Source organism: Rhopalosiphum padi, chromosome 4 (assembly GCF_020882245.1).
Source record: "Rhopalosiphum padi isolate XX-2018 chromosome 4, ASM2088224v1, whole genome shotgun sequence".
NCBI lineage: Eukaryota > Metazoa > Arthropoda > Insecta > Hemiptera > Aphididae > Rhopalosiphum > Rhopalosiphum padi.
Genome location: NC_083600.1, coordinates 31,427,427 through 31,441,582, shown reverse-complemented (window position 1 = coordinate 31,441,582; position 14,156 = coordinate 31,427,427). Strand labels below are relative to the sequence as shown.

The following is a 14,156-nucleotide window of genomic DNA, read 5'->3' as shown; positions in this document are numbered from 1 at the left end:
CTAACTAAAACAATATTACGTATCTATCTATCTACATTCCAAATGTCCATGGATCTGATCAACCGAACAACAAAACATGATTGTTGATCCGGTGACGCGTGATTATGTTCATTGAACGGAAAACTTACATATTGACCCATAATTATAATTCATTACTAATGCAGATTGTATGATATTATTATTGTGTTCGATGAAGTAAGTGTACACGACATTAATAACTAGTTAGTGTACAGTTTGTGGTCCTATTATCGTAGAAAGCAGGCTAACCTTTTCTATACTTGACTTCACACAAAGTATTAAAACGGGTACTCATCAATTTATAGCTACTGCGGTCTAATCCTTAAGGGCACTTTAAGCATAACTAATTGCCATTTATACTCAGAATTCAAAACGTGTATTACCTATTAATTAATTGCCCTGCTACATCATATTATAATAATTGTTTATTTTTAATAACTAATAACTTGCCAGTGTTAGTCGTGTATTATGGTCGAAGTAGAAACTATTTTAAGTAATTATTTTCCAAATTTGGAATTGACAGAAAATTATTATATACAAATATCTTTGTTATGAAAATATATAATTATAAAACTTAGAATATGACTTGGGTACTTTATAGCACCATGTTATAATTTAAAAGTGTTATTTGTTTTTCCAAGTGTTAGCTATTATAGATTACTTGGTTTTGAACCTTATTGTGACCAAATATTCCTTTTTCATCGTATTTATTAATGGTAAATTAATTAAATTGTCTATACATTCTTTAGTTTAAAGTATACTGATATTTTGATCTAAGGAAGTAACGACAGTATTAATGATATAACATGTATTGTATTAACACTGTATTGCAACCATATTATCGTTCTATGTTTAGAGTTCGATTAATCGTTTTACCTATAGAACTTTACGGAAAATAAAATAATTAAAAATTAACATAATAGTTTAAAACCATATTTTTTTTAAATAAAATCGTACTTTTATTTGATCACGAAATTTATTTACGTGGGTATATGAAAAAAAACTGTGCAAAGGCGTATAATATATAGTACCCAATCGAATTATTTATAACTACGTATGTTTCTGTATGATTCTTCATTTTAATCACTATTTTACTTTATCTCAAGAATAAATAAATTATATTTATAAAATATAAATATGATTACATTTGACATAAACAAAATTCATATAGACGCTTGACTCACATAAAACATTGAATATTATGTATTTTGTTCTTTATTCTTCCGGCATATTATGTCATTTGTTATAAATTAAAATTCTGTACACTAATTTATATAACATTATCAACTCAAGTTAAAGTTGCGAACATATTTTTTGAACCATAAAATAGTTATTAATTTATCATTTATGTAAATATTAAAATTATTTAGCAACGTTAACGAAACAATTAATCCATCTTTACTTAGTTTGATAGTTCTATGACATAAATATTTGAAGAGCCTTCAGAATTTGTCAAACATTTTACTTCATCAGCAACAATAATGATAGTTTGCACGAACACTCATATTTCTCAACACTAAATCAACTGTCTAATGCACGATGTACTAGAATATAGTGAAAAGTAATTAAAATCAAATAGATACACATATAAACACAAGGAAGCGTGACTAGTACACAGAACTTGTACATCAAATTAACGGCTAAACAAGTTATGTTTACATTTTACATAGCGCCAAGACTTTGCTGAGTGTCTGCTTCTTGTCTTTATTTTTTTATCGGTTGTTTGTTTTTGTAATATGCGAGTAAACGTATATCGTTTTAGAGTAGATTTAAAAAGTACTGATTGACGAACGTAAAAATCGTAATTTTAATATGGATCTCTTATAATAATATATTGAATGACTGAAAACAAACATTTATATATATTTTTTATATTCAGTTTTTTTATAACGAGTTCTATATGTTTTTAATTTTAGATTTCATAACTTTATAGGTATCTATGAAATTGAAATCAAGAAAACGTATGGTTTGGCGTATTTTATTTCATATTATTATCATAATTTATAATTATTTATCTTTATTTTCCTATTAATGCATACAATTTTAAGTTTTTTCTAGACACACAAACGCTAAAATCACGATATTGCAGGTAGTGGTTATAAGATTGATACTTCTTTTTTGAAATACTGAAAAATAGCAACAGTGATTGTTAACTATTATAATAATGTTATGTTTAATGGTTTTCATGAATATTAAAAGTATTCACTAAAATAATAATACTTAAAAAACAGTTTAATAACAGTCGTGTTATTGTTAGTGGATAAATGATTATTATTACTGGACAACTATCATTGTAATAACAGTACATGTTTAATTTTATTCATTTCACGTTGGTACGTACATGAAGATTCACTATTTAAGATCAAAATAATAAAAGTTAAAATTGTTCAGATTGTCTAAATTGGGCAATGATATATTATCAAAGGGTGTAGGCTGTAGATATACAACGATATAATAATTACTTATAGAATTTTTATCACACTTTGAAAATTATGTTAAATGGTAATAATAAATATATAATATTTATACTTAATATATACTTGTATCACATAATTAGTAGAGAAAGATATTATTTTAAGACGTAGATTATTAAGCAGTTAAATATTTTATCACCGAATATAGGTAAAAATTATAAATCTGACACTATTATCAGAATATACTATTATTATTATTATTATTAGTGATTATACTGATTACAATAACTAAAAATATTTTCCAGTATTACTTATTAGTAATGTCTGGCACATTGTTTACTTAGTAAAAATGAGACAACCACGTGATCACAAATGACGCACATTGAAATTATTCGAAAACATAATTGAATTGAACAATTTATTGTGATTTGTGATCATTTTAAAGGTTTCGAGGTGAAAGTTCACGGAAATTGAGTAGAATGAGTTATTCAGTAGAATCACACACAAATATAATATTATAATAGTTAAATTATAATAATTAATAATTTGTACACAATCAATAACCTAACCGTTGACAGTTAATGACAGCATAATTTTAATAGTTAGTTTTTTTTTAAACGCAATTACTTAAAAACGATATTTTTGTATACACCAACGGACAAAATATACAATATTAAATATAGGTATACACATCGTGTATCATGTTATTATTTTCAAAGAGACACAACAATTTTAAGCAAAATTATAATTTTCAAGTCTAACTTTACATTTAAAAACTCAAATTTGTCTAGTGAAAATTGAATTCTGCCTACCCCAAGTCTTCTCGTATTCTGCGCTATAATAATAACAACGAAGCGATATTTTTTGTACCGCCATATTGTTACGCTACAAAAAACATAATATATTATAGAATGCATTCAAGTTTAATAAAAATAAAAAATAAATGTTTAAAAGAAGACGTTTTGTGTAGGATGATTCGTTAAATAATGACGGTGCAGCATTACATCATGTGTTCACATTTAATAGATATAAACTAGACATCTTACTATCGGTAAATGTTTTATCGGATATATAGATATCGGAATTGTTTTTAAAATAAATTACTCTGCAAGAGCAATCACATACGCAGGAGTATGATATACCTACCTACACGAATACTAGAGTCGATTAAACTCATTTCCGAACAATGAAAATCCCTGGGTATTTTGTTTCTATAGTGTTTTTTTACGATAAGCACGCTTTGGCGCCCGTCTTAGGTAAGGAATCAATCAAAGGAGATGAAATCGTTGACTCTTCTCAGTCTCGTACCATTTTACTAATATATTTTTTTCGCATTGGTAACTATTTGACTACAGTATTCTCTGTGACTGTTACGGGATTGTCACGCATTAGTACTAACTCTCATGACAAAAAATAAGCGATCAGTATGAAATGTTTAAAATAAATTGTTACTGTAAAATCGATGTCTTAACAACAACCGGCATTTCGACTTTGAATAGGTAATGAAATCAAAATACCATATAAAGTGATTATTATAATTTTAAGACAATGCATATTTTTGAAGTTAATTTCATTCAAATCATCGAATTTATTTGGTTTTAAAATGTGTACCTGCGTTCAATCAATTTAATTGAACATTTTGTGTACTATTGTATGCTACTCAGAACATTTATCTAAAAAAAAAAAAAAATGTTTACAATTAAATTTGTTGTACCATATACATAAAATATTATATAAATAATAATGAACAATACTTTTGAATAAATAAATCGAGAATGCTGATTGGTGAGTATAAAAAACTTTATCGGAATTTCTAACCCATATTCGTATAATTTTCGGGTTTAACGTATTTACGGCTTTGGTTTAAATGTTTAATATATTTTTTTTGCATTGTATCTTCATCTCGTTATATATATATTATAAATGTTATAACTAGATAAAATACTTCCCAAATTATTAAAAATTAAATAAATTGAATCATGAATTTAAAACTTAAATGGTTTATTTAAATTAAATTATTCAACACATTTTAATTATATCTTTATGATTTAATCAAATAATTTTCAATACATTTTCAATGGTATTATATTTGACTGTGAAAAGTTTCAATGTGCGCGATATACTTATTTATAAGTTCATAAACTTAAAATTGACTTTAAGTAGAGTAAAAAACCTTTTATATTTTTTATTTTCATTTGGATTTACATAATTTAAATAAAGTTGAATACAATTTAATATTTTAAAAATAATTGATATTTAATATAAAAAAAAGTAAGAATAATTTCGTCAAAGTTAATAACTTATAATTTACAATAATTTTCAAACTATTTATTGGTCGATAATAGTTCAATACATATATGTAAAATATTAAAGCGAGCAAGTGTAACATAAACGTCACAACTTAAGAGGAAACGAAATATTTTTTTTTATATTATAAGATATTTTAGAATGAAAATATCATCATTATAAATACTCGTACTAAAATATTCAGAATTCGTGTTTAAAAAACAATTTTAGGGTCATAATAAAAACATTTTTACTTATATAAAAATAGGTAGGCATTGCAAATAAAATTAAATCATCAGTGAAAATCATTTACGTTTTATTTTTTAATGCAACTTAAAAAATAAGCGAATAATGTGAAAATACGTAGTAGTATAGATTTTTTTTTAATACGTGAATTAAATTTAATCGATCTCATAAAACTTAGATTATTTTGTTTATCACGAGGTCATAGGTTAGCAATATCTGGTATTTGGTAATGATTTCATTGCCAAGTGTTCAACAGTAATTTAAAAAAAAACACAGATTCTTTGATCTTTCAATAATTCTAGATCTTAATATGTTTCTTTATAGATTCTCGGGTACAAAGGAATCCCGATCAATGAAAAAATGTATAAATAAAAAAATAAGATAGGGAAATCTACCAGCACCCTAACTCCTAAGTTTCTATTTTTAGAATCATTTCCCCTAACATTTCCATTCAATCATAGTTTCAGTCATTAAATGTCTCCTCAACCTCTAATTGTGTTATACCCCAGACTACTGATGGGCCATAATTTGATATAAAATCACGCGTTCAAGTTAGGGTTGAATTACAGTCCCTCGTGAACCCTCTCCAACTGTGCTAGTGAATCATAAGACTTATATCACTAAATTTAATTGTTCAGCTCTTTCGTTAACTACACCCAATCAAAAAAAAAAAAGTTTATCCTTCTTACACTAATTCCTTCTACATGGATGTTTTATAGTCTATTCCCTAATGATGTCATCCCAAATAAATCCATTCTAAATTGTATAGAGCTCAAAATGAAATAACTAATATTATAGTATAGTCTTAACACTCACAACATTTTATGTTTGTTATCATTATGTTTACTCTGATGTAACAAATGCAAATTGGTTGAAATGTTATAATGTTGGTAAACATTTCATTAATAAAAAAATAATAACAATAATAATAAATACTAATTCGTTGTATTTTTTTTTTTTTTTTTATGTTTTTCTTTTAGACGAAATAATAATATAATAACTTCTTCTTGTGATTTTGGACGTCATAATACGACATTTTAAAGACGATTTACCAACTGTAATATTTATTTATTTTTCAAATAATACATATTATATTACACGAATAAAGGATATTAATCAACAAATTTGTATGAATAATTGTCTCGTATGTAACCTACCAACAATTGTGTTTGTCGTATATTTGCAGAATTTTTTGTCTTGTCGGTAACATCGTGCGATGTTATTATGCTGTTCCAATTTTGTAAAAAAAAATGAAATAAAACAATTTAAAAATGTTATATTTATAAGAATATTACATTACCGTAGGTAATAAAAAAAATAGCAATTTCCAGTAAGTTACATTCGAGCGGTAGTGAGCATATCATATTACGTATAAAGTCATGCTAATACCTAATATTTAATTATCGGTGTGCTACACTAGTGAAAAGTGCTTTGTTAGTTATTATTACAGATGATAATCTTACAATATTTGTTCACTAAGAATATTTTGTAATAAATCCCAATTTAAATTTAAAAAGGCTTATATTATAATATAATATTTATAAATAATGAGACAAAAGTTGTAAGTATTAGAACATAAAAAAACATACCAATAATGAATGATTTCAAACACAATGTAAAATATGTACATTGTACATGCTATTTAGGTTTAATAGTAGACATTATAAGCATTAAAATTATGTTTTGTTATTGATTAGATTACTACATCACATTATTTTTATTATTAATTACGAATAATTAATATAAAATAAAAAAGGCTTTAAAATTGAATTTATAATATTATTATTAAAATTATATACGTAATTTGTAATTATATTTTTTTTTCAAATGTTATGAAATACATTGATTGTTCTCAATAAAGATATAATAAAATATACTTATAAGATGTATTTATTATTTATATATTGCTATTTTCTATAAGATATATTAAAAAATCAATGATTTAAAAAAAAAAAATTTATCATGATAAATATCATAATAATTTTATTTTTAAGTTCCTTGGGAAAAATGTAATTTTGTGTTGATTTAATATTTATAACGCTATCGTTTTTTTTCAAAAAGTTATCAATAAAATTTGGCCATAAATAAAGCTGTACTTGTTTTAATTACCACACAATGGTGCAAACATAAAAAAAAAACAAAAAAAACATTATATAACACTAACGTTGCTCGTGATTTACATTTTTATGACAAACCTTCATGCTATATTACACGTTTATTTAGTAAACAAATATTATATTATATTTTGCCAAAAAGGCGTTCTTCCAAAAAGGAAAAGTTAATGCTTCCCATAGAGATTTAAGTATTAATGTCCACAATCCAAAGCCGTCGGTATATTAAATATACATCGAGGGCCGACCGGACAAGGGATTATCCAGGTAGTTTTTTTTTTAAATTTATTTATTATTGTTTTTTTTTTCATAATCCCTACATTAAAAAAAATATATATACCACAGGATTTTTCTTTCCGCTGATTACCGTTTTTGGGGTCGAAGTAGTGAAAAATGATATAGGTATGTTAAAAACGTAACAATCCTATAAAAACAACGACGACGACGACGACGACAACCCTAGGCAAAATTTTAGTAAACGGCTTACAAAACGCTAAAAAAAATATACATTTTATATGTATATTCCACCAACAACACCACCACCAAGCTACCAATGCTCATTAGGGTGTAGTTATTAATGTAATTTCGGATCGTCCGGAGGGCTTGCGATACATCTCCCTCTCTCTCTCTCTCTCAATATATATATATTATATAATATATATATGAGTGCGGTAATCTCAGCGGCGTGTGTATATTATATCATACATGTATGCATGTTGTCGAATAGCATCCATGTAAAAGCCATTGGGTTTTTCGCTTTTACTGTTATTCCCACACCTATTTCCGAGACCCCCGAGGGTGGGTAAATGAAACAAAACGAATCTGACGTCCGGTTGGTGTCCGGAGTGAGTATGATGTTTTTTTTAATTTATTTAATTATGACCTATATGAACTTTGATAACCGGAAAACTTATGGCCCGTTATGTGCATATTGTATTAATGCTCGAGCGTATGAATATTTAACATTACCCATATAACCCATAACAACCGGAGCCATTTCATTTTTTTTTCAGATAAAATATATAACATGATCATATTATAATGTTCAAAACCTTGCATCAAATCGTTCATCAGAAAACTCATTTATCTTATTGCACATTTTTCATTACTATCTATACCTACGATAACAAAAAATACATATGTTTTTATGTAATCCAATTCTCATTATTTTGTACTTAGAAACAATAATATGTGGTTGGTTAGGGTTGAATATTATTTTGGAGTTTACGACTAGCGTATTATATGAAATTATACCACCGAAGTAATATACGTTTCTGTTGTATACTTAATATTATGTTTGAATACAACATTCAAATAAACATTAAACGTGTTATTATTGTTGATATTATATTAAATTGTTGACCACATATCATTATAGTATGATTCATAAGCATTTACGTATGATTTTATTACATTATTTTTGCTATTGAATTACGTTCATTGATAGAATTTGAAATTACCAATTTCTAAAGTTATTAAAATATAAAATAATATTAGGTAATAGGTGCCTATTTAAATTAATGCTAATGATATGGCACGTGAATATTTTATTATTTTACTATTTATTATCGTAAAAATACAATTAAGTTTATTTTTATGTTTTAAATGTATTAAAAATATAAAAAAAAAATCTAGTAACTAAATATTTTATCAAAAATTTCGTATTAGAATAATATGTAAAGATCGTGTAGTTTTGTTTGCAAACAAAATAATAATAAAATAAGATTACACTAGGATTTATAAATCTGTGTATATCTACTATATAATATTGATTAATTATATAAAAATAGGCCATTAACATATGTTGTAAGTTATCAAGATGTGTTTAACATCCCTAAATATTTGACTAAAACGTGATCGATGAAAAATTAAAAATGTTCAACTTATATGATGGTGATTATCGTTGTAATTTAAAATTGTAGATAAATGTCAAAAATATTCTAAAAGAAAAACAGTTATTACTCGCAATAAATCAAATACAAAACTTGCCCGAGGTTTTACTACTTACAAGGTTTGTGATTCCATATACTCGTGGTTCATTTGCTACATTTCAGAGAAGTTTTTCCCATATTTTTTTGTTCAGGATTGATGTTAGGTACCGGCTTATCATTTAATTGATCATACTATTCCGAGTTGATATAATATGTAGTTATATAATGTACACCACAATTTCGAGGAATCAGTATAATATCGTTTCATATAATTTTTAAAGCAGTTACACAAGTGATACACAAGTTGGAAGTTTTAACTAACGTTTTAAATAATAAAATGCCTAAAACTATGAGGTTTGAGAAAAATTGCAGTCGTATTTTGTAATAGTTAAAAACTTAATCCCTAAATCGTACTCGTATAATACAGTATAAAAAAAAAGAACAGTCTACTATCAATACTCAGTCGTATACATGATTTAATGAGCGTTTTTCAATTATAGACTAACACAATTTTTATGATAATTAAAAATTATCTCCACCGCAAAATCCGGAGTAAAATTGTATATGAGTTTATATCGTTGCTATCATGAGACCACTTTGGTTATATCTTATACAATTTTGGGGGCCAGCCAAACCAGTTACGGACAACCATTCCAACCTTTCCAAAATATGTAATGCTCCATGTTCCATAGTATTTTACTAACATAATATTACACAATGGTTTATAAATTATGACTGTTATTGACCTTGCGAGACTCCATTACAATCATTTTCATTCCAAATTAATCTTCAATACTAACTCTTCAATAAAAAAATGTGGTCTCCTATATTGGCTATATTACTAGATAAAGTGGGTAACCCTCGAAACTAGAGTCGAGATTCATTAAAATTATAAATAAATAATTATAAAATATTACCAATGAATAAAAGTTCACTCAATACCGTGTCTTACAATTTATTACTATTTATTTTTCCACATTATTGGACATAATATATTTATCAATATAGGTTGGCGGTTAGTTAAATCAATATTAAAAAAAAAAAAAAAACATGTAGGTACATGTGACAAAAAAAATATTATTGTGCAGTTTAACTATTCAAGATACACACATAGGTTAAAATTTAACGTTGTTGTGATGGAGAATTTAGAACAATTGGTAAAATTATTATTATTATTATTATTATGTGGGTAATGATGATTAAAGCTGTATATTATATTTTTACCACCGCAAAATTAAAAATGAATATTATAATAATGGAGTTTTTCATTAAGCATTAATTTCTGTCATATAGATCGTAATAAAACATTTTTACGTAGTATGATATAATAATAATTTCAACGTGGAGAAAAATATCGAATGCCGGAAATTTGTGGTCTATTACTTCGCTGGTCTGAACATTAAATGCGTATTTATAAATTAAAAAAAACTGTAACTTCTGTTTTTAATACTTATACGTAAGACGTAAAAACATAAAAAATAACAATTGTGAAGTTTTTGATTTTTTCCAAAAATATGTCTATATTATCTATATAATGTAAAAAAAAAAAAGAACGAAAAATCACATTAAAGCTCTATAACACTGTACTATAATTGCTTGTTAATTTTTATTTTTTTATTAATTATTATGAATACTAAATATACTTTTCAACTCGCAATATCGCTAAAGATAAATTAAAATATTGAAAATAATAATAAGGAATAAAACGTCATCGGTGGTCTAACCGTTTGCAACAGCCACCCTAGCAAAATGCCACGGTACGATATTATAATGGAGCAACACGTATATCTATATAAACAACTACATAATAATATATATATAATATTTACGTGTGTGTGTTGTTATATTTTCGACGAGAGGCAATAATGGCGGGCGCGGCTTTCGATTGTCAATCAAACGGATGGAAAAAAAAATGAAAAAAAGAGAGATGGTCGGCTTTTTACGCGCGTCGGGGTCAAGTATCAGCTCTCCCGTCGAGTAGCTCTAACGAGGGTGCAGCAGAGCTTGTTGCCGTCGCGTCGTTGTCGGTGTCGTCAAAGTCCGTTACTAGCTACTATTCATATAATAATAATATATAGGAGGCGCCTTGTCACCGCCGTCGTCCCGTCAAACAGAGATAATATATACTATACGCCTATACGCTAATCAAATAATAATAATAATAATAATATGACAGTTTATTGAATTAATGCACGTTTCAACTCGAACCGTTCATACGAATGCGTTATGATAACAATAATTATCACTATTATTATTGTTATATTATGTTGTGCGTAGTGAATGATTTCAGTTTTAGTACGTTTGCGCTATGTCATTACCGAGAGAGTATCGCCCTCCTAATATTTGTACCATTCGGTAAATGGAACGTGACAGAAAATAACAAAATTAATATATAAAAGAAAATATCCATTACTAAAATAACCACAATATTATTATTATATACTTATAAGACTTGTTTTAACATGTTTTTAAAAACACTACACTAATAATTACACCTTTAAGTTCGACTCGAGTGTGATAAAAAAAATTTCAGTGCCAGATGAAACGAAAATATCATTATTTTTTCATACAGTAAAAAATATATGATATATATTTAAACTTTAAAGTATTGATATTCAACGAAAAACGCAGATAAAAAAGTATATTTACGTTTTTTTGATTAATTCAAATCATTAGTACCTACTTATAATATTATATGAATTAATGTATAAAACAACTCAATCAAAAAAGAAGGGGTTTTAAGTTCTCAGCTACTTGTTCTGATTCATCATTAATAATATAATGCACGGATAAACACTTTTTAACTATAGTCCAACAACAATAATTATGACAAATGAAATTTCTCAGATACGATATTGTACATCTTTTGTCAGAAACACAATAGCACAGTGGCGTATTTACAACTTATTTTTTTTTTTGGGGGGGGGGAGGTAAAAAGTTTATCACCTTGTTTATTTTATATATACCTATACATATAATCAAATTATGATATGAAATCAAGCTTTTTGTTTTTATTTGCTAAATCATCAATCCCCCCCTATAATAAATACGCCACTGCAATAGCATTAAATAGTAAAATACAAAGTAAATAATAATATTTATACATTTAGATATAATGGTTAACAGTAGTTATTTACTGGTTTGTAAAAAATCAATATTTCGTTTAAAAATGAATTTCGTATTATTCAACAATCATATTATTTTTAACTTTAATCATTTCGGTTTCCAGTATTTTATGTAAATAATATGTATATTGCATAAATATTATCGTATGCAAAAATGATACGCTAAAATGTTTAGTCAGTTTTAGAGCGCTTAAGCAAACTCCTTTACTGCAAGACACTTGTGTACAGTAAGTTATTCCCAAGTTCAAGTCTGTATGTGCATTGTGCGTGTATAAAAATATGTGTCGCCCGCGTACGTACGTTTATGTATCGTTCGTCTGACTTTTAAATTTTAATACGACACGGCCATAGACCGTATACGTATATATTTCCCGGAACGGGACGTATTGTTTATACAATACACATTATGAAATATATACGCTGCAGTTTCGAACAGGTCTGACAATATGGTAATTATTACCATACGATAGCATTTTGAAGTTAGAGCGCTCGTGCGCCCGTTTGTTTAGGATTAAGAAAACGGGGAATGTGTACAATAGTGCATCAGGTATTACCCTTTTACTTGACTAAAGACTTGTAATGGTCACCGTCGAAGGTGGCCTCGTTATTTTGTTACTGAACTATTCTCCTCTAATGTTTGCTATACGCTTCACTGTGCATACATATTATTAATATGCAGTCCCCGAGCTCTTATAATATTATCATTTTATACGGCCTGTGTAGCCAAAATACGCCACTATATTTGTTTTTTTTTTTTATCTATTAAAGTTAAAACAACAACTATTGTTGTATATAGTGCATTGAAATTAATTAGATACACGTTATAAGGAAAATTTAAAAAAAAAATTCAATTATTTACAGTTATCGTCTTAAGTTAATATTGTCATCTTTTATCACCTTACCTTTTCATCAATAACCGTCTTAGTCTCACTTAAAAATAACTTAATCTGCACTCATGTTTATGTTTGGCTTTCGATAGACGCTTGACTTGAGCTCAATATCTTGAAAATAAAATTCAATCAGTCAACTCCAGACTATCTTCTCCGCTCACATTTCCGATTTAATATATTATATCCTTTATCAAAAATCATATATAATTTTGCAATTATACAATAATTATTCTCAGACCAGTATATTCCTATTAAATCTAGATACAGCGCTCTATCAAACTCTCTAACTTAAGAGCTATTTAAGGTTCAAGTAGTCCAATAAATTTTCCTTCGTCGAATTTTCATTTGTGCTTGGTTAATTTTAAATAATAATATATATATATACAATAACTTAAAAATTTCAAAACTTACTCAATACATAATACCTTTCATCGCATTTAAAGTTAACCCACCACCAAAATCCACTTATTAATTGATTATCTTCCCGCAAAATCTTTGATAACCTCCAGAGAAAACTATAGGCTATGGCATACTGGAGATTTACTAATTTAATCTTCGGGTGGCATTACTGAGGGCCTAACTAATTTAGCTATTCCCGCAATCACTTCAAACGCATAATTAAAATTGCTTAATGCACTTACTACGAATAGTTTGTAATTATTAATTTTTATTTATATTATTAATTAATTTTCTCGTTTGGGTATGATACTTAATATGTAGTTTAATAAAACCTGTGTATTGTTTACTCAATTTATTGAGAAAATTAAAAAAAATATAGTGTATGATAAAGTAATTATTTACATTGTCCACAAGATAAAATAAATAATAATGACGACTTGCTCTAATGATTTCCAATACGCAGTCATAGAGTTGTTTATTAGTAATTCATGGTAATAATTTATATTAATATAGGTATGGTTTATTAATAGTTTTCAAAAATAAGACAATACTTACTACTAATCATCGTTCTACGTCACAACAATAACGGGGATAGTTTTTGATAAATTATAATATTATAAACAATTTTGGCGATAGATAATTACTTCAATTTGGTTTAAAACCACATTTGCTTTAGACACGCTAAATGTTTGAAGGTAAATCATATGTGCTAGTAGAAGAATAGAGTAATACTCGT

General features: G+C 26.6%; 1 protein-coding gene across 1 annotated transcript in view; it reads left to right on the top strand.

Annotated features, from left to right (window-relative positions):
- The window catches only part of LOC132930121 (neurotrimin-like), a 171,030-nt gene that overhangs the window by 100,861 nt on the left and 56,013 nt on the right, over positions 1–14,156 (top strand). The gene's annotated exons all lie outside the window — the stretch shown is intronic.